This window comes from Vulpes vulpes, chromosome 2 (assembly GCF_048418805.1).
Source record: "Vulpes vulpes isolate BD-2025 chromosome 2, VulVul3, whole genome shotgun sequence".
Taxonomy (NCBI): domain Eukaryota; kingdom Metazoa; phylum Chordata; class Mammalia; order Carnivora; family Canidae; genus Vulpes; species Vulpes vulpes.
In genome coordinates this window covers 17,599,953-17,619,689 of record NC_132781.1, presented here as the reverse complement: position 1 = coordinate 17,619,689, position 19,737 = coordinate 17,599,953, and the positions used below count along the sequence as shown (strand labels likewise).

At 37.3% G+C, this 19,737-nt stretch overlaps 1 long non-coding RNA gene across 1 annotated transcript in view; it reads left to right on the top strand.

Moving 5' to 3' along the window:
* The window catches only part of LOC140597726 (uncharacterized), a 97,769-nt gene that overhangs the window by 47,519 nt on the left and 30,513 nt on the right, over positions 1–19,737 (top strand). The window lies entirely within an intron of this gene.

Here is a 19,737-nt window from a genome sequence, read left to right as displayed (position 1 = left end):
GCTAGCTCAAGAGTTTACTTGCTATGGAAGATAATTTCAGAGCATTCTTATTGAAGAAATTAAAATTTATTTGCATCACGAACATAATCACCTTGGTGCTAAACAGTACAATCTCTTTTTACCCTTTTTCTACTCATTCTCAGTTGCATCCACTTTTCTTGATTTGTCTTTTGTTTTAAATAATGTATACCTTATTCCAGTTTGCTTTTTGAGATAAATGATATTTCTACATATGTGGTAAATATTTCCATATACACTTGCATGTTCCATATCTCTATGTGTTCTTCAATACTGCTCTCTTCTACTACAGGCTGTCTTGTCCATATACATTCTTTCTTTGCCAATAATTCTTATTGAAATAACCCAGCTAAAATTTAAATTATGACTTTTTATTCAAAATGCAAAAGATTTAATCTTTCACAAAAGTAAAAAAAGAGCAGAAATCATCTCATGAGCCATGAGATTGTTGTAATACTTACAAATATTTTAATGCTGGCAATTTAAAAAGATAGGAATCTTCAACAGTTGTCAGAGGGTTACGACTGAGAATTCTGAAAAATGCAATGGAATTAAAATTATTGCATTTTCAGTAACTACCATGAAAATTTATGTTCATTTATTTTGGTATAGAACTTGAAGTTTAAAAGCAATCATTTTCTGCCTTTGCCTATAAATCACCCTTAGAATGTGTAAAACATTCTTCCTTTGGGCACTACCCAGGTCTCTGAATGATAAAGTGGGAAGAGAAAGAGAAAAAACATTTTAAGTGGATGGCAAAGAAAAAATATGCCAAAGAACGTTTCAGGTTGAAAACCTCAGAAGTGACTATACCAGTAGGAAGTAATTTCTGTAGGAAATACTATTTCTACTGTCCTCCATAATTCACAGTGCCTTTCTTTTATCTCTAGAAAGTTTAAAAATCCTACAGTTTAAACCACCCAGTTAAAGACAAAAAAGATAACCAATTCTTTAGTTTTGGAGCCAAACAAGAAGGGCTAAATCTATGAGCAGCCAGGGAAAGCTATATTCCCACCACATAGCCTGTGTGTATTCTTGCATTACAGCCTTTGTCATGGCATGTATCACCTGTTTCCTTATCAATCTCCTGGATTCTCGGCTCCTGGAAGGCAGGGACCATACTTGATTGTCATGTTGTCCCTGTGCCTGACATACTATAGTGCTTGTTATTGACTATTTAATGTTTGTTGAATAAAGGACATCTTGTCATTTTTTGACACAAGCTTTTATTCCAAAATGCTGAACAGACCTTCTTCCCAATTCTTTAAAATGAAAAAAGGTAAAAGAAATAGGAAGAAAAGAAAAGACAATCTGCCTTGAGGTTGACTCTACTCAAGAATCATTAACTATACTTTTACCAAGTATTAGAAAGATAATCTTCATAACCAATACTATTATTGGGCTGTAAGGCATCTGTGATCAGCATTTCACATTTAATCCTCACAATAACCTTATGTGATAGATACTATCATCACCTCATTTTACAAATGAGGAAACTGAGGTACAGAGAGGTTACATAATTTGTCCGAGGTTGTCAAGACAGTTAGAAGCAGAGCTGGAATTTGAACTGAGTTCTGACTCCAAAGCCTGTGTTTAACTCATATGAAGAAAAGGGGGTTTATAAAACAGCTGTTACCATGAACTTTGAGAGCACTAAGTATAGAAACTGTATTCATGTTGAACTTCATCTCTCCATCTGGGAGGGCTCCTCTGAGAATTACATTTTCTATTTTTATTCCTTTTCTCTAATCGACTCCCATGATGAAGTATTTAATTAGCTGATGGTCATTGAGACTTTAGGGGTTTTTTGTTGTTGTTGTTTTGTTTTTTTTTTGTTTTTTTTATTTATTTATTTGTGATAGTCACAGAGAGAGAGAGAGAGGCAGAGACACAGGCGGAGGGAGAAGCAGGCTCCATGCACCGGGAGCCTGATGTGGGATTCGATCCCGGGTCTCCAGGATCGCGCCCTGGGCCAAAGGCAGGCGCCAAACCGCTGCGCCACCCAGGGATCCCGACTTTAGGGGTTTTAAACCATGTTATAGGCGAATCAGTGAAAATGGGAAAGTGAGGACATTTGAAAATTCACCCTTCCATAAAAGCAACGACAATGACAAAAACTGGCAAACATAGAATCAATGTTTTCATCAGTTTGGAAATTTTAACCAATGGGTCTACAGCAACCCAGAGAGCATTCATTAAGGGATAATGTATTAATTTCTATAAGAACAGTGAGATCTGTTGTTTTAACTTGTCTTAGACCTCTCCTCTGTATCCTGATGGTAGCCTTGAAAAATAGCCCACATCCCAGGGGAGCAAAATGGAGCTGGAGTTCCTTAAAGCCTCCTTCCCAAAGAACTGTCATTGTTTTACCTGTCTAGTGAGTTTCCTGGAAAACCTCAATTGAGAAGCTTGTCCTTTTTTTTTAATTTTTAATTTAATTTTATTTATTTATGATAGGCACACAGTGAGAGAGAGATAGAGGCAGAGACACAGGCAGAGGGAGAAGCAGGCTCCATGCACCGGGAGCCCGACGTGGGATTCGATCCCGGGTCTCCAGGATCGCGCCCTGGGCCAAAGGCAGGCGCTAAACCACTGCGCCACCCAGGGATCCCGAGAAGCTTGTCCTTTACCTCACTGAGTACTGCACAATGCTAGAAGCCTCTTCTCAAGGGGCATTTAAAAAATATATTCATTTATTTATTCATGAGAGAGACTGAGAGAGAGAGAGAGAGAGGCAGAGACACAGGCAAAGGGAGATAGTGAGAGGCAGAGACATAGGCAGAGGGAGAAGTGGGGTCCCAATGGGGAGCTGGATGTGAGACCGGATCCCAGAACTACAGGATCATGCCTAGAGAGGAAGGCAGACAACCAACCGCTGAGTCACCCAGATATCCCAAGGAGCATTTTTAAAAACAATTACAGGTAAATGTTTTAAACTGGCAGCTGTGTAAGGCAATGGATAACAGTTGGGACAAAAAAAAAAAAAAGCCTAATCTAAAAGTTTAAAAGAAAAAGCTGAGAAATTAGATATCCACAGAGAGTTTGAAATGCTCCAACATATTCCTGGGAAAGTAGAAGACCACAAGACATATTCCTAGGAATGTAGAAAAAAACCTTAGCACTAACAAATGGGTTCGGCAAGGTTGCAGGATACAAGATCAATATGTAAAAGTTGGCTGTATTTCTATGTATTACCAATGAGTAATCCAAAATGATATTTAGAAAAAAATTCCATGTATAACAATATTAAAAAGAATAAAATACTTAGGAAAAAATTTAACCAAAGAAGTATAAGACCTATACACTGAAAACTACAAAACATTGTTGAAATTAAAGAAGATTGAAATAAATGGAAAAAATGCCATGGACATGGACCAGAAGAAAATATTGTTAAAATGGCACTATGCCCCAAATTGAACTATGGCTTCAGCACAACCCTTATCAAGATCACAGCTGACTTCTTTCCAAGCTAATTCTAAAATTCTTATTCTATTCAAAGCACCCAGAATAGCCACACACACGCACAAAATCTAGATAAAGAACAAAAAAGTGGGAAGATTCACATGCTCTGGTTTCAAAACCCAATTCAAAGCTACAGTAATCGTAGTGTGGCATTGGCATAAGGATAGACATATACAGTCGGAGAAGGACAAACATTATATGGTCTCATTCATTTGGGGAATATAAATAATAGTGAAAGGGAATAGAAGGGAAGGGAGAAGAAATGAGTAGGAAATATCAGAAAGGGAGACAGAACATGAAGACTCCTAACTCTGGGAAACGAACTAGGGGTGGTGGAAGGGGAGGAGGGCGGGGGCTGGGGGTTAATGGGTGACGGGCACTGAGGGGGGCACTTGACGGGATGAGCACTGGGTGTTATTCTGTATGTTGGCAAATTGAACACCAATAAAAAATAAATTCATTATTTAAAAAAATAAAAATAAAAATGCTAACACTGGAAAAAAATGTAAATCTATGATGTTCTGTAAATTAAAAGTGAATAAACTGAGTGTGAAGATTAAGAAAAAAAAGGATAGACATAGAAACCAATGGAACAGAACTGACAGTCCAGGAATAAATCCTCACATTTATAGTTTACTGATTTTCAACAAGAAAATCATTTCAAAGCAATTCAATGTGGGAAGACTAGTCTTTTCAAATGGAGCTGGGACAACTATATATTCATATACAAAATAAGGATTCCTACACTTCATTCTATATATAAAAATTAACTCAAAATGGATCAACTACCTAAATGGAAGTGCTCAAGCTATAAAAACTCTTAGAAATCTTTATGACAAGAGTTGGATTAGGCAGGAGTTTCTTAGACATGACACCAAAAACACAAATAATAAAAGGAAAAATAGACAAATTGGACTTTATAAAAAAATTAAACAGATTTTTGTGCTTCAAAAGACATTATCAAGAAAGTAAAAGACAACTCACAGAATGGGAGAAAATATTTGCAAATCATATGTCTGATAAAAGTCTAGTATCCAGAATATCCAGAACACATAAAGAACTCTTACAAATCAATAAAAGACTAATAATTGAACTTTTAAATGGGCAAAGGATTTAGAGAGACATTTCTCCAAAGAAAATACACAAATGGCCAATAAGCACATGAAAAGATGTTCAATGTCTTAAGTCATTAGGGAAATACGAATCAAAGCTATAATAAGATACTACTCTATACTCACTAAGATGGCTATAATCAGATGGAGAATGATAAGTGGTAGCAAGATTATGGAGAAACTGGAATCTTCATACATTGGTGAGAACATAAAATGGCATAGTTACGTGTGGAACACAGTTTGGCAGTTCCTCAAAAGGGTTAGACATAGAGTTACTACATGACTCAGCAATTCCACTCCTAGGTATGTATCCAAGAGAATTAAAAACATATGTCCACACAAAACCATGTATGTGAATACTCATAGCAGCATTATTAATAATAGTCAAAAGTGGAAACAACTGAAAAGTCCAATAACTGAGGAACAGATGAACAAAAGGTGATGTGTCTATGCAAGGGAATATTATACAGCCTTAAAAAAGAATGAAGTGCTGGTATCTATGCTACGACATGGAAAAACTTTGAAGCTAACATATTATGTGAAAGAAGCTAGACACACATTTGTATGAAATGTCCAGAAGAGGCAAATCTAGGATACAGAAGGGGAATTAGTTGTTGTCTGGGAGGAGGGAAGAAGGGGGTGGTCACAGCTGATGGGTATGGTATTTATTTTGGGGGTGATGAAACTGTCCTGGAATTAGGGTGACTGTTGTCTATCAAAGTATACTGTATGCAACAATGTTGCATAGTCTATTATGTGGATTATATCTCAATTAAAAATAAAGACCTGTGATGTGATAAATAGAGCACTGGGTGGTAGAAGACAAATTTGTTGGTAGGTGGAGAAAAGAAGAGTAAAGACTTGGACTCTTCTACAACTGAGGTCAGAGGGAGCCAGTGGTAGTGAGGTTGGGAGACATACTTTTTGGTGGGGGGAGCCATACATTTTTGTTCTTGCCTTGGAAACTCCCCTATTCTTCCTTCCCATTCTTCTAGATTTTTTTTTCAGTACCATTAATGTATTGGATTTGTAATGCTAGTTATTATTCAGGAAGATAATGAAGAGGAAGAATATGAGTGTCACATATCTGGTTAAGCACAGTTCCTCAACTTTGAGACGTTGAATGTCCTTTCCTTTTATTTTTATTTTTTAAAATATTTTATTTATTTATTCGTGAGAGACACATAGAGAGAGAGAGAGGCAGAGACAGAGGCAGAGGGAGAAGCAGGCTTCATGCAGGGAGCCCAATGTGGGACTCAATCCCGGGTCTCCAGGATCACGCCCTGGGTGAAGGCAGCGCTAAACCCCTGAGCCACCAGGGCCGCCCTATCCTTTGCTTTTAAAAAACAATTGGCATTAAAATCTTTCGGCTCACTGATGGGCTGTGTGCAAGTGAGCTCCTCCACCTCTGCATCCTTCCCTCCACGCGTTTTAAAACAATGACTATAAACCATTATGTAGCCAAAACATTTTGTTTTAACAGTTTGTTATCGTTCCCCCAAATTATCTCAGTTCTCTAACCGTCCACTCTTTCCTGGGTGTTCACCCATGGTCTTGTACCCATCAGCTCAATGTTTCCTCTTAACCAGACAGCCCTTGTCCTACTGAGATTAACATCCCGCATTTATCACTAGTGAAACCAAAATATGGGGCCACTCTAAATTATCCTTGTTCCTCCTCCTGTCTTTAGTGCTGTCTTTTCCTCATGAAGGCTGTGCCTGGAGGAAGGACAGAATGAGAACTGACCCAAAAGTTTATAGGTGGAGTACTCGATAGCAACTGCTTTTCTACAAACCACAATACGAGTGGTTTAGATTCACTGAGGACATCACACTAGAGACCATTTTCCTTTCGGTTCAATTCCTTCATTTTGCAGATAAAAGATGTGCTGACCCCTAGTCCATTGGCTTTTTGACATTCACAGGGTTATCTTTATGGAAGTAAAATAAAACAACAGTTTTTATTAGCTTTAAAGGCTGTCTTGTCATCAAAGTTGAAGAGATATTATGCTAAATGATTTTTTTTTGAAAAATATACCTTATTTGAAGAGGAAAACTAAAGTGTTTTGGCAAAAGCCGTTGCTGTAGAGCAATGGGGCAGATTAAAGGTAGCTCACAAAATAGCTAACAGGTAGCTCACGTCTTACCTGTTTTTATTTTCTTCTCCAAAAATCTTCTTTACGGGTCCAGACAGGTGGACTATGTTTCTTTTCTATTAACTAAGGAGACAGAGACGAATTTAGGACTGAAGCATGTCTTCACTGTCCCGAATGTACTGAAATCCTAACAGCTTTAGCTGAAAAACTATCCAAAGTAGGTATTGAAAATAAATTTAAAATAGGACAGACTCCAAACTATCTATCCTAGAATACCAAGACAGGCAGGGAAAACTGGCTCCTGGAAGGAAGACAGTCGAAGAAATAAGTAGAGTGACCTAGACCCTGTTCCAGTATGTTTGAAGTACTTGGGGATGGAGTAACCCCTTTCGTTTATTCATCTACATATGTCCATGAGCCATGAGAACATGACTCCCCACGTGAAGCTCCTCAATACAAGACTTCTAACTAACTTTATACACATAAATCCTTTCTTGGGGTAGGGGAGGGGCCAAGTCTAAAGAATCTGAAATGGTAAGCCTATATCTTAATCAAAGTTCTGAGAATATTTTAAAGAAGAGTTCCTGGCGGTGAGGAACAGCAGAAGAAGCAAGGGCCCTTGGAACCAGGCAGACCTAGGCTTGAATTCTGGCTGTCACTTCCTGGTGAAGTGACTTGAATAACAAACAACTCGGAGTCTTACTTAGTACCATTTACCTCATAAGGCGATTTGAGGATTAAATGAAAGACCATATGCAAAGCATCTTGCATAAGGCTGAGCATAGAGTAGGTGCCTAGTAGTAATGGTGTTATGTTTGCCCTGGGGCAGTGAGCAGAAAGCCTGGGGATACCCACAGGTGGCATGGCCAGGAGCTCCAGAAGCATGGGATTGTCATAGGGAAAAGGAGTTCTCTGGTCTAAAGCTCTTATTCCAGTTAGAAACCAACTCCAAGAGACAATGCACCAAAAGCCAAATAGTCATCATTCAGCTCCTAGTACAAGGGAAAGCGGAGCTCTATTACTTGCAAATCTTGTAAGTGGTTTTGCCACTTATTAACAATGTGAACCTAGGCAAGTTACCCAATGTCTCTGAGTTTCAATTTCCTTGTCCCCAAAGTGGGGATAACAATATCTACATCACAAGAGCTGTTGGAAAAACAAAAATGAGATACAGTGTCAGGGAGCATGTATTGAGTATTTTCCACGTGCCAGGCACTATCTAAGAGTTTTGGTCACACTATCTTGCTTGTACAATACATAAAAGTCCTTAGTGTAGTGCCTGGAACACAGTAAGCACCTAATAGAGGTAGGTATTAAAGAAATATTATGGGGCAGAGGAGGAACTGCTATGGTTCCGAGAGAAAGAAGATACGTCAATAACGTGCATGGGAAGAATAAGATGCAGTTGGGAGAAGGAAATATAGTGGTTGCTGGGTATGACTGTCTGAAACCTTTTGAAGTATTACAAATAGAAAATAATAAAACAGCCACCCTGAGTCCTCCCAAAGGACAGACCGAGTTATTATTTTCACCCTTAATGTTTATGCCTTTCTGAATCTGAAGAAGAAGCTGCCAGGATTTCCAGTACATACCAAAAAGTGATGACAACCCTGAAGTGTATAAACTTGTGGGTGCACACAGCTATCTAAAGGAAACCAATGCTGGATGACTGGGGAAGCATTAGGGTATCTCTGTGACTGCAGCTCAATTTGCCTTCATAGTATGGCCACACCTGCCTCATTGGTATTCTCAACACTGGGGTAAAAAATTCAATAGAATTCAATAGAATCACCTTATTCTCTCTTAGTGCTTATGTTCTTAGCACAACACTGAGGTACCACAGACAAGCCAGCATGTGAATGTACTCTACTTGCATAAGATATAGCCCTTCTACATGGTAGAGTCCTTCAGTTTCTAAAATCATGGAGCTTGTATTGTTAGAACCAATGAAGTGTCTAAAAGAATTTTTAAAAATAATCCATCAGTCTGGACCTGTGTAGGTGAATGAAGAAGAAGCACTTTAAAGTCAGAAAGGAAAAAAGTATACTTAACATTTTGGATTATCAACCACTGCTGGTTTTCCATAATCTATTTCATTCCTGATTTTATCTGAAAGAGATATGATTATTACTACCATTCAAAGAGTGGTACCTTAGTAAAGCCAAATAAAACAAAAACCCCCAAAGGTGGATTTCAGATTGAAAATAGACTTTACCACACTGCTGACTTGTTCACTCGGTATTTATCAATAACTTAGAGGCTTCATTCAAGAAGCTTACTGAGTTATAACTACCTGAAACCCAGGGTGAATCAAGGTCTTGTGGGGCCTGAACCTCATCTACTTTGGGAAATCCTGTCTAATAAAAACATGCAACAGTATGAGTATAAAAATTGCTAGGACTCCTCTCAAGACCTTGGAAGGGGCCTATGGAAGTGAGGTGCCCTGAAGTTCAAGCTTTGGTCAGTTCAAAATAAATCCACCTCAGCTAGGGCCTATATATTTTACAGACTTCTTTAATGCCAGAGAAAATATTGTTTCAACTTATTAACACCTTGGTAACATGTCACACAGGTGAAAACATGACTAATTCAAGGGGTGGCATCTTCCTTTGGCAACTTGCCTTTGGAAAGAAAAGCAATGAAGTTTATATTTCACTATGGCAGAGATTTCCTAAAGCAGACTAGCTTTGTCTATTAGAAAAATTTAACCCCAAACCATAAAGGAGACTAACCCCCAGTACACACTTACTGTATCGTGATAATCTTTCAGAAGGAAAGGTGAATTAGTTTTCGAAGCTCTATTCAAGTCACATGACATGAGTATTAATTTATTATCAATACTGGCTAGGGGATCCCTGGGTGGCGCAGCGGTTTAGCGCCTACCTTTGGCCCTGGGCGCGATCCTGGAGACCCGGGATCAAAGCCCACGTCGGGCTCCCGGTGCATGGAGCCTGCTTCTCCCTCTCCCTCTGCCTGTGTCTCTGCCTCTCTCTCTCTCTCTCTCTCTCTCTCTGTGTGTGTGTGACTATCATAAATAAAATAAAAATAAAAATAAATACTAGCTAGCACTGGTTATTTAATTACATTACCTTTTTCTGTTATTTAAGATGCACACAGAAACTCGACACAAACAAGCTGTTGCCTCATCCATTAAGAGTCTTTTCTATCCCACAACCTGTTCCCTACTTTGTCAACCCCCTACCTTGTTACCCTGCTGCAGGGATGCCCGCAAGGCTCCCGTGTGTTTTCCCGTCAACATCTTTCTCCTTCCAGTATAAAAGTTTCTTGGGGACAGTCCCTGTCCTATTCTTTGTACCCCCAGTACTTAGTACAGTGTTGACATGTATTGGACATGGCACTCACTGAATGTTTTTCAATGAATTCATTGATTTTTATCAACTGATTCCCCCATATTCTTTCTTATGTTGTCCATATAACTATAATGAAAGTCAGATTCTTTTTTTTTTTTTTTGAAATTCAGATTCATCATAGAGTCTTGGTGTGATAGCATGCTTAGAAATAAAGATGGTGAGTTTAAGGCACTATATTGATGCACCAAATCCTCTTGGTGCAGAAACCCAATGAGCCTTTTCTCCGGGGTGTTCGCAAGCAAAAAACTGACCCTCTGTATTCTTTCTCCAAGTTAGGCAACAGCAAATTAATGGGAGGAGAGAGGAGCCTTCAACAGATAGGCATGTGCAGGAACTGTCCCTCTAGCTCCAGACACACCCTCAACACCTTCATCTATCCTAAAATAAACTGTGTGAAATAATATTTCTGAACTACAAGACAGGGAAGATAATCTTTTCCAAAGTCAGGTTTAAAGGAAGATCTTCACCTTGAGTCTAAAATGCCCCTCAGGCCATTGAACATCCCCCACTATGATTTGTTTATATCACCAGGAAATCACAGAATTTTCCAGCCGAAAGGGAATAACACACTTCTTATGGAAGAAGAGTCAGGAAATAGCCACATGGAATTATGCTACAGCAATGTATTTCATGAACATTTTTCACACAACTTAACACAAACAACATCTTTTACCATACCTCAAAGGTTCTTATGGCCCCCAGATGATTTACTCAGAGGTATACATTTTTTGAAAAATAATGTTCTGGGTAACTGGTGAGAGAAGTGCCCTGTGGCAGGTTCTCAGCAGTTCTTTCTGCTTTACCAATTAAGAGAAACTGATGGCTGAGGAAGCACCCACACTTTTGCTCCCTGGAGCATTCCCCTACACTTAGTTCTTTGAAGCTTTATTTTGCATGCATTGAAGCAGTTAGGAACTTTGCACATTAGCAGGAATCAAAGTTAAATTCAAAGGTGGAATTTCAAGGACCATGCCCCTATTGGAGAAGCATCATTGTCATGGATTCCCAGGATAATGTTGATTTGGGTGTTATTTGCTTGGGGCCTTTTATTGCCCATACCAAAGCTGAGTACAGGGGAAGCTGAGAGTGCCATTTATGAGATAGATAAGCCTCTTGGCCTCTTTGTACCTCAGTTTCCTCATTTGAAAAAAAAAGAATGGATTTTAAGACATACTTTTCAGAGTTCATACTGGGCTTATTAAATCCACTGAACCAATAAATGTATGATGTTTTTACATATTGTTTGTCTGTTTATTTTTTACATGTATTCATTTTCTATTTCACTTACAGCTTATGTAAAAACTGCATTCCATGCCAGGCCTGAAATGTTCCAAAGCTCAGTTCTGTGAGTAAATTGCAATGAAGATTTCTACAAAAAAAAAGACACAAGCAAAAGAAGAAGAAAAAAAGATATTCTTTCAGAACATTTGTCCTTTGGCAGTGATTCCAATTTATATAGGATGAAACATAATCTCAATACCCTCTCCATATACTGAAAATATCTCACTATGGAAGATATGCTTTTTAAAAATTTTTTAAAAATTTAAATTAAAAAAATTTGCATGAAAGATTTATATTTTCATGTTTCTACATGTGTTGCATTAGATACAAATCAGTAACTGCTCCATAAATACTTGTGTTAAGTAATCTTTATTTCGCTAGAAAAATATTTCACATCAGCACTATTGACATTTATGGTTGGATCCTCTTTTTTAGGAGGGGCTGTCCTGTGCATTATAGGGTGTTTAGCACCATCTCTGGCCTCTGCTGACTAGTTGCCATTAGCACATCTATAGTCTGACAACCAAAAATGTCTCCAGACACTTCCAAATGTCACCTGGGTGCAAAATCACCCTAGCTGAGAACCACTGCTCTAGAATGATTCAGTCTGATCTGTATAATAATTCTTACACTAATCTTTGCTACAGACAAATAAGATTCGCTACATAATTTTAATAGCTTTCTAGTAATAAAATTACAATCGTATTTCAAAATGATTGTAACAGAGAGGTTTACAATTAAGTTTAACAAAAATTCCAAATATAATGAAATTATATTTGTAACTTACATATACTGCAAAAAAAGGTAGTGGTTCAAATGTACATCTTTCAATAGATTGTATCTTATTGCAGGATAAATCTCTAGGAAAAGTAAAAGGAAAATATTGCCTCCATTAGCCATTAGATTCCTAATTAGTAGGCTGATAGTATTGAATAAGTAGCTTTTGCCTAAACTCTGAACCTTAGGAATTGTTATTTGAACCTTCCAGAGCCCCTAACTCTCCTCATCTCTCTTAAAAGAGTCTCACTTTCATAAATGAAACAAGTAACTACAGCTCTTGATAGATTCTGGAAGTAATCTTTCCTGAGAGCAGAAGAATTGATTAGAGGACATTTGAGGCCTCATCAATTTCTAGATTATGAGCTCAAAGTTTTGACCTCCACATAGAATTTCTTTCTTTATTTTTTAAAAGATTTTATTTATTTATTCATATAGACACACAGAGAGAATGAAAGGCAGAGACACAGGCAGAGGGAGAAGCAGGCTCCATGCAGGGAGCCTGACATGGCACTGGATCCAGGGTCTCCAGGATCACACCCTGGGCTGAAGGTGGCGCTAAACCGGTGAGCCACTCGGGCTGCCTCTATAATTTCTTTTTTAAAAATATTTATTTATTAGAGAGTGTATGTGTGTGCACATGCACAAGTGGGAGGAGCAGAGAGAGAGGGAGAGAAAATCCCAAGCAGACTCCTCACTGAGTGCAGAGCCCAACAGGGGGCTCCATTTCAGGATCCAGAGATCGTGACCTGAGACAAAACCAAGAGTCAGATGCTCAGCTAACTGCACCAACCAGGTGCCCCTATAATTATAATTTCTAATATTAAAAGGGATATTCTCATTTTGGAACACCTTCTTGGTTTAGTTCTATTTTTCTAGGCCAATTCAATATCAGAAAAAATAAAAGATATCCTTTCATTTAAATTGAAAGTAAGTTACTCCTCTAATCAATACATAAATTTGAACTAACTCAGAATCATATCATCATGTTAATAGAAATTCTTTTTTGGTTGTATATTTGCCTTAATATTCCATGAATTTATTAATTGCTTCAGTTGCAAGTGGTGAGACAACAAAAAACCCACATAGTACTGGATTTTTATTTTAAATCACCCATTCTTGATAATAGTTGACCCTCATACTTCCATTGATTCCAGCTTAGTCCTCCTTTTCCACCTACTCTTCAGACTGGCATTGCCATCTCTAGTCTCTCCCTTTCTAATCCATCCTGCACACAGTCACCAGACGAATTCTCCACAAGTGGTTCTCAAATGCCAGCATCATTTGGGCACTTACTCAAGATGCAAATTCTCAGCCTCTCTATAGACTGATGGAATCAGTAAGTGTGGAGGTGGAGCTTGTTTTCTGACAAGCCTTCCAAGTGACTCTGTTGCAGTTTATTTATTTATTTATTTTTCTGTTGCAGTTTAAAGCTTGTCCTGGAGCACTGCTGTGATAATCCAGGAGTGTGGCATGTTAATCCACAGCCTTCAAAATCCTAGAAGACTAGCTCTAATCTCCTACTCTACAGGCACTCAAGATATTTTTCCTGTATTTTGCCTTTCTCCCATTCTCCTTTTTAACCTTATTCTCCCTAAAATGTCTCTCTGATGATACCCAATAGCTTTTCAAGGTCCTGTTGAAACAGCATTGCTCTAATAGCTTCCCTGATCCAATGTGAAGTCTTTAATCCCTCATCTGTGTTCCAAAACCAATTTATACCTCTCATTGCCCATATCCATTTCTTCTTCTTTTGAAAAAAAATTTAAAGTAGGCTTCATGCCCAACCTGGGGCTTGAACTCATGACCCTGAGATCAAGACCCACATGCTCTACCAACTCAGCCAGCCAGGCATTCCAATTTATTTTTAATACAGTTAATTTTGCATCCTTTTTCCTCTGAGCATAAAATGCTTGAAAGTATGGACTAGTTGTATTCATCTGCATTGTCTACCATGTTTAAAATTGACACGTTTCTCTGGTGTTGAGTTTAGTAAGTTCTTTATAGATGCTGGAAACTAGCCCTTTATCTGATACGTCATTTGCACCAAAGAAACAAACAATCCAATCATGAAATGGGCAAAAGACATGAACAGAAATCTCACAAAGGAAGACATAGACATGGCCAACACGCACATGAGAAAATGCTCTGCATCACTTGCCATCAGGGAAATACAAATCAAAACCACAATGAGATACCACCTCACACCAGTGAGAATGGGGAATATTAACAAGGCAGGAAACCACAAATGTTGGAGAGGATGCGGAGAAAAGGGAACCCTCTTACACTGTTGGTGGGAATGTGAGCTGGTGCAGCCACTCTGGAAAACTGTGTGGAGGTTCCTCAAAGAGTTAAGAATAGACCTGCCCTACGACCCAGCAATTACACTGCTGGGGATTTACCCCAAGGATACAGATGCAATGAAACGCTGGGACGCCTGCACCCCGATGTTTATAGCAGCAATGTCCACATAGCCAATGTGTTAGGAGCCTCGGTGGCCATCGAAAGATGAATGGATAAAGAAGATGTGGTTTATGTATACAATGGAATATTAATCGGCCATTAGAAATGACAAATACCCACCATTTGCTTCAACGTGGATGAAACTGGAGCCTATTATGCGGAGTGAATTAAGTCAATCGGAGAAGGACAAACAGTGTATGTTCTCATTCATTTGGGGAATATAAATAATAGTGAAAGGGAATAGAAGGGAAGGGAGAAGACATGGGTAGGAAATATCAGAAAGGGAGACAGAACATGGAAGACTCCTAACTCTGGGAAACGAACTAGGGGTGGTGGAAGGGGAGGAGGGCGGGGGCTGGGGGTGAATGGGTGACGGGCACTGAGGGGGGCATTTGACGGGATGAGCACTGGGTGTTATTCTGTATGTTGGCAAATTGAACACCAATAAAAAATAAATTTATTATTAAAAAATATAATAAAATTGACAATGGACATAAAACAAACTCAAATATTTATAAAATATAAAGAGCTGGCTAGTGAATGGCAGAAACAAAATGACTGTGTAAAAAGAAATGTGGTTTTATGACTTTATGGCTCCCTCTTCTGCACCTCTTCAGCACTTTGTCATCCACTTAGTGCTTTATGCATTATGGTTTGAGCTTCTGTTTATCTTCCTTGTGGGATCATGAGTTCCTACAGGGGTAGGAAGCCTGTCTTAATCATCTGAGTGCATATGATATTGGGCATAGTGCCTGTCATATTAGCTTTTGATTGACCTTTTTTTTTTAATGAATGAGAACACTTAAGCTAACATAAAATTATTGGCTTACAAAGTATTTCATAGTAGTAGTAACGAAGTGCCGAATCCTTTGAGCAGTTTATCTCATTTGATTTTCTCCAACTGGTGTTTATAAAGTTTAGAGTCCAGATAGCAGAAGTAGCCAAGAAAACCAATACAAGAGTGGCTGTCCCCTAAGACTTGGACGGTTTGATAACTCAAAAGACTATTCATAGTATCATATCATGCTCTTTTTTATCCACTATCCTTAAACCTTCTACATTTGCAAGAAGAATCTATTTGCTCTAGAGCATCATTAATAGGGATTAATGATTTACACAGCTCTGGATGCCACAAAGATAAAAATTGAACCTTTATAGCCAAGAACATGGTATCTCTGTATGTATACCTAGAAATACTAAAGAAGCATTTCCTCCTTGACAATGAGGCTGGGGAGATTTTATTTTATAATTAGTGAAATTAGGGGCATTTCTGATATGTTTCCTTAATGGAAAAATTTTTAACCATACCACTTAACCATCATTTTATTTTACTTTAAAGATTTTTTTTCTTTAAGTAATCTCTATACCCAATGTGGGTTTCAAACCCACAACCTCAAGATCCAAAGTCACTTGCTCTATCAACTGAGCCAGCCAGGTACCCCTTAACCATCATTTTAAACATCTATTTTTAATACTGATGCTAGAATTCCCACTGAAATCCTTAATCTGTTCTCTTGGTAACTTAATAGGTACTTGATAATACTGCTTACATAATTCACCTGCTTAAATATTTAATATTTAAATGTTTAATTTAGATTAAATTATTAAAAACATTCTGGGTTAATGGCATTCAAAATAATGTAAGTGTTCTATATTTTCTTGTCCTGTAGGTGACAATTTGAGGTTAATTTTAATTCCTCTCATTTTACTAAACCAATTTTTTCAAACCGTTTCTGGAAAGGCCAGATAGTAAACATTTTGGGCTTTGCAGGCCATATATGGTCTCTGTCTTATATTCTTCTCTTTCTGTTCTCTTTTCCAGCCCTTTAAGAATGTAAAAATCATTCTTAACTCATAGGTTGTGTAAAGACAGACCTGAGCATGATTTGATACATGAGCCATAAACTAAGTATAAATGTAAGCACACGGTATATGGACACTTACAAGACAGGTTCATATGTGCATCCATAATTGCTCAGACATAATTACCCCTTTTCCTCTATAACTGAAGGGTCTTTTTCTATCTTTATCTTGTCTATAGAATTAAAAAACTGAAAATGCATGTGAGATATTTAATGCTAGAGATGGAATTTTATTGTTAGAAGAAATTGTAGTGATTATCTAATTTGAACCCCATATTTATTTTGCAGGTAATATAACTAAAAACCCACAATAAGTGATTAATTAACTTACAAATACTGTAGGGATAGCAGGCCTTCAAATGAGTCCTTATGTAATTCAGTCAAATAATTTTCACTGAGAATTCTGAAAAATGAAAAGGTTATTTCTGCATCAAAATGCAAAACAACTACAACTATTTACTACACAGGACTAACCCCCATCTAGGAGAGAAACCTGTGTAATGGTTCCACCTAAATATACTAATTCTTCTTTAATTTAGGAGTACTGAGCTCTGCGCTGTTTCCACTCAAATCCTTTTTTTTTCTTTATTTCTCTCTCTCTCTATCTCTCTCTCTCTCACACACACACACACACACACACACACGCAGCCATCTACTATTTGAACCAAAATGCATATTTAATGTCTACTCTCTGGATCTCAAAGTCTCTGCTAGAACCCTGGTTTAGATGACAACAATACTGGCAGAACTGACATTTCCTCCTCTCTTTTTCTAAATTCTATGTTGGAAGCCCCATACACAAATAGAGCAGCACTATAGGTAAAGCCATTTGATTTTTTTTCCCCCAACCAAAAATAAAAAGTTTTTGAGAACTAAAAAAGTCACATCAAGTGTACATAAATATTCAGTTTAATAATTATAAAGCAAATACCCATGAAACACCACTTGTATCAAGAAAAAGCCCTGCCAGCATCCCAGAAGGCTTCAGTGTGCCCCTTCCAATCACAACACTCTCTCTGATTCCCCAGAAGTAACCATTATCCTGACTTTAATAATTTCTTTGCCTTTTTTAATTTTTAAAAAAGATTAATTGATGGGAGAGGGGCAGAGGGAGAGAAAGAATCTCCAGCAGACTCCTGGCTGAGTGTGGAGCCCTATCCCATGACCCTGAGATCATGACCTGAGCCCAGTCAAGAGTTGGACACTTAACTGACTGAACCACCCAGGGACCTCTAATTTCCTTGCTTTTTTAAATGTAGTTTTACCTATCATATGTCAGCCATAAACAACATAATTTAGTTTTGTCGCTTCTTGAACTTTATAGAAATGGAATCACAGGTATTATTTTCTATGTTGCTTCTTTCACTCAATATTATCTTATAAATTCATTATTTGTTGCATGTAGCTGAGGTTGGTTCATTTCAATACCTAGTATTGCATGTCTAGCTACATGTGGCTACTGAATACTTGGGAGTGGCTAGTGTGACTGAGGAGCTGAATTTTTAATTTAATTAATTTTAATTACTTTAACATACAAAGGAAAAAACTGATACTCAACAGTTATTAGAAAATGTTTAAATATGTTTGCAACAATGTAGGTATGTGATATTACTTTTTCAACTGTAATTTTTATGAAATCTAAATACAGATCAAGTATTCTTGATAAAAGACTAGCAATCAAATTGAGATTTCAATGAGTTACTGTGGAAAAAAGAACATAAACTCTCAATAATTTTTATACTGATTACATGTAGAAATGATATTGGATATTTTAAAGACAGTATAAAACATAGACTATCTTAGTAATAATGGGTATAATAATTATATGTCGAAATAATATTTTGGCTATAAGAGCTAAACAAAATATATTAACATTTATGTCATCTCTCTCTTTTTACTTTTAATTTTTAAGTGGCTATCAGAAAATTTGAGATTACTTATGTGGCTTATATGGTTCAAACAAATAGTGTTCCATTTTATGACTATACCACACTTTATTCATTCTACTGTTGGCAGATATCACCCAATAGATATATATATAGAAAAACAGGTTAAAAATCCGGCCCCAGGGGAGCAGTGATCTATAGTTAGGAACCTCTGCCTACAAGGTGTAACCCTCAAGTTGAACCAGACATCTGCAGACCTTACCACATTCATGTTCTAGTATATAAATTCCCAAACACATGCTTCTTAAAAATTAATTTTTTAATTTCAATTCATTTTTTAAAAATATGTAATATATATTCACATGGCCCAAAATTCCAAAGGTATATAGTACACAACTCAAAGTTTTTCTCCTACCCTTGTCCTCAGCCCACCCATCCCCCTCCATTCCCTAAAGAAAACAAACGTTATTTATTTCTTGTGACAATTATTTTCAGTCTTCTTATAAGTTTGGGAAATAAAATCTCCCAGTCAGACACTATCAGGGAGAAATGTAAACTACACATAGTATTTAAGAAATTCACAAAATAAAAAACAACTGCCTAGTTCTAGCATTTCTCCCTTACCAATAAGATATCAGACTGAGGGTGGAAATCTACTTTAGAGAGATCATAATCCCTATTTTTAGATTGCTATGATTACTATGTCTTTTATTGTTAATTCAGGAGTCATTTGTGACTTCTCTGCTCAAGTTGCACTAATGATATGACACAAAACTCTCATAAAAACAACAGTTAATTCCTTTGACTGTAATATTTTTTGTCCAAAAACACTTGTGACTACATTGACTTTTTCTACAGATCAATTTTTAAGAAACATAACAGAAAATTAGCAAAGGACAGAAAATTCACTCAAGAAATACAAATGTTCAGTAAACATAGGTATTTAAATTTACAAGTAATCAGAAAACTTCAAATTCACATGGGACCCCTTTTATTCACCCATCAGATCAGCCAAGAAATGGAGAATATCCAGTAGTGGGTGGTATGAGGATGTGAATGCTGTCATGGTCTATGGGTTGGAGTTTAACTTGGCACAACTTTTTTGAGGGCAATTAAAATTTTACATGTACATAGTCTTTAGTCAAACAATTCCATTTCTAGATATCTATTCTACAGAAATACCTGCCCACATACACAAAGATGCATGGTTGAGGCAGTTCACTACAGCAGCGCATGTGACAAGAAAATGGGACACAGTCTAAACATTCATCAATAGGAGAATTACTATATACATTCATACTATGGAATATATTACACAGGCATATACATGAATGGGGTAACCCCCTATCTATGTACCAAAAGAAATCTAAGACATAAGATAAAATAATCAAAAGATTCATTTATAAGCAT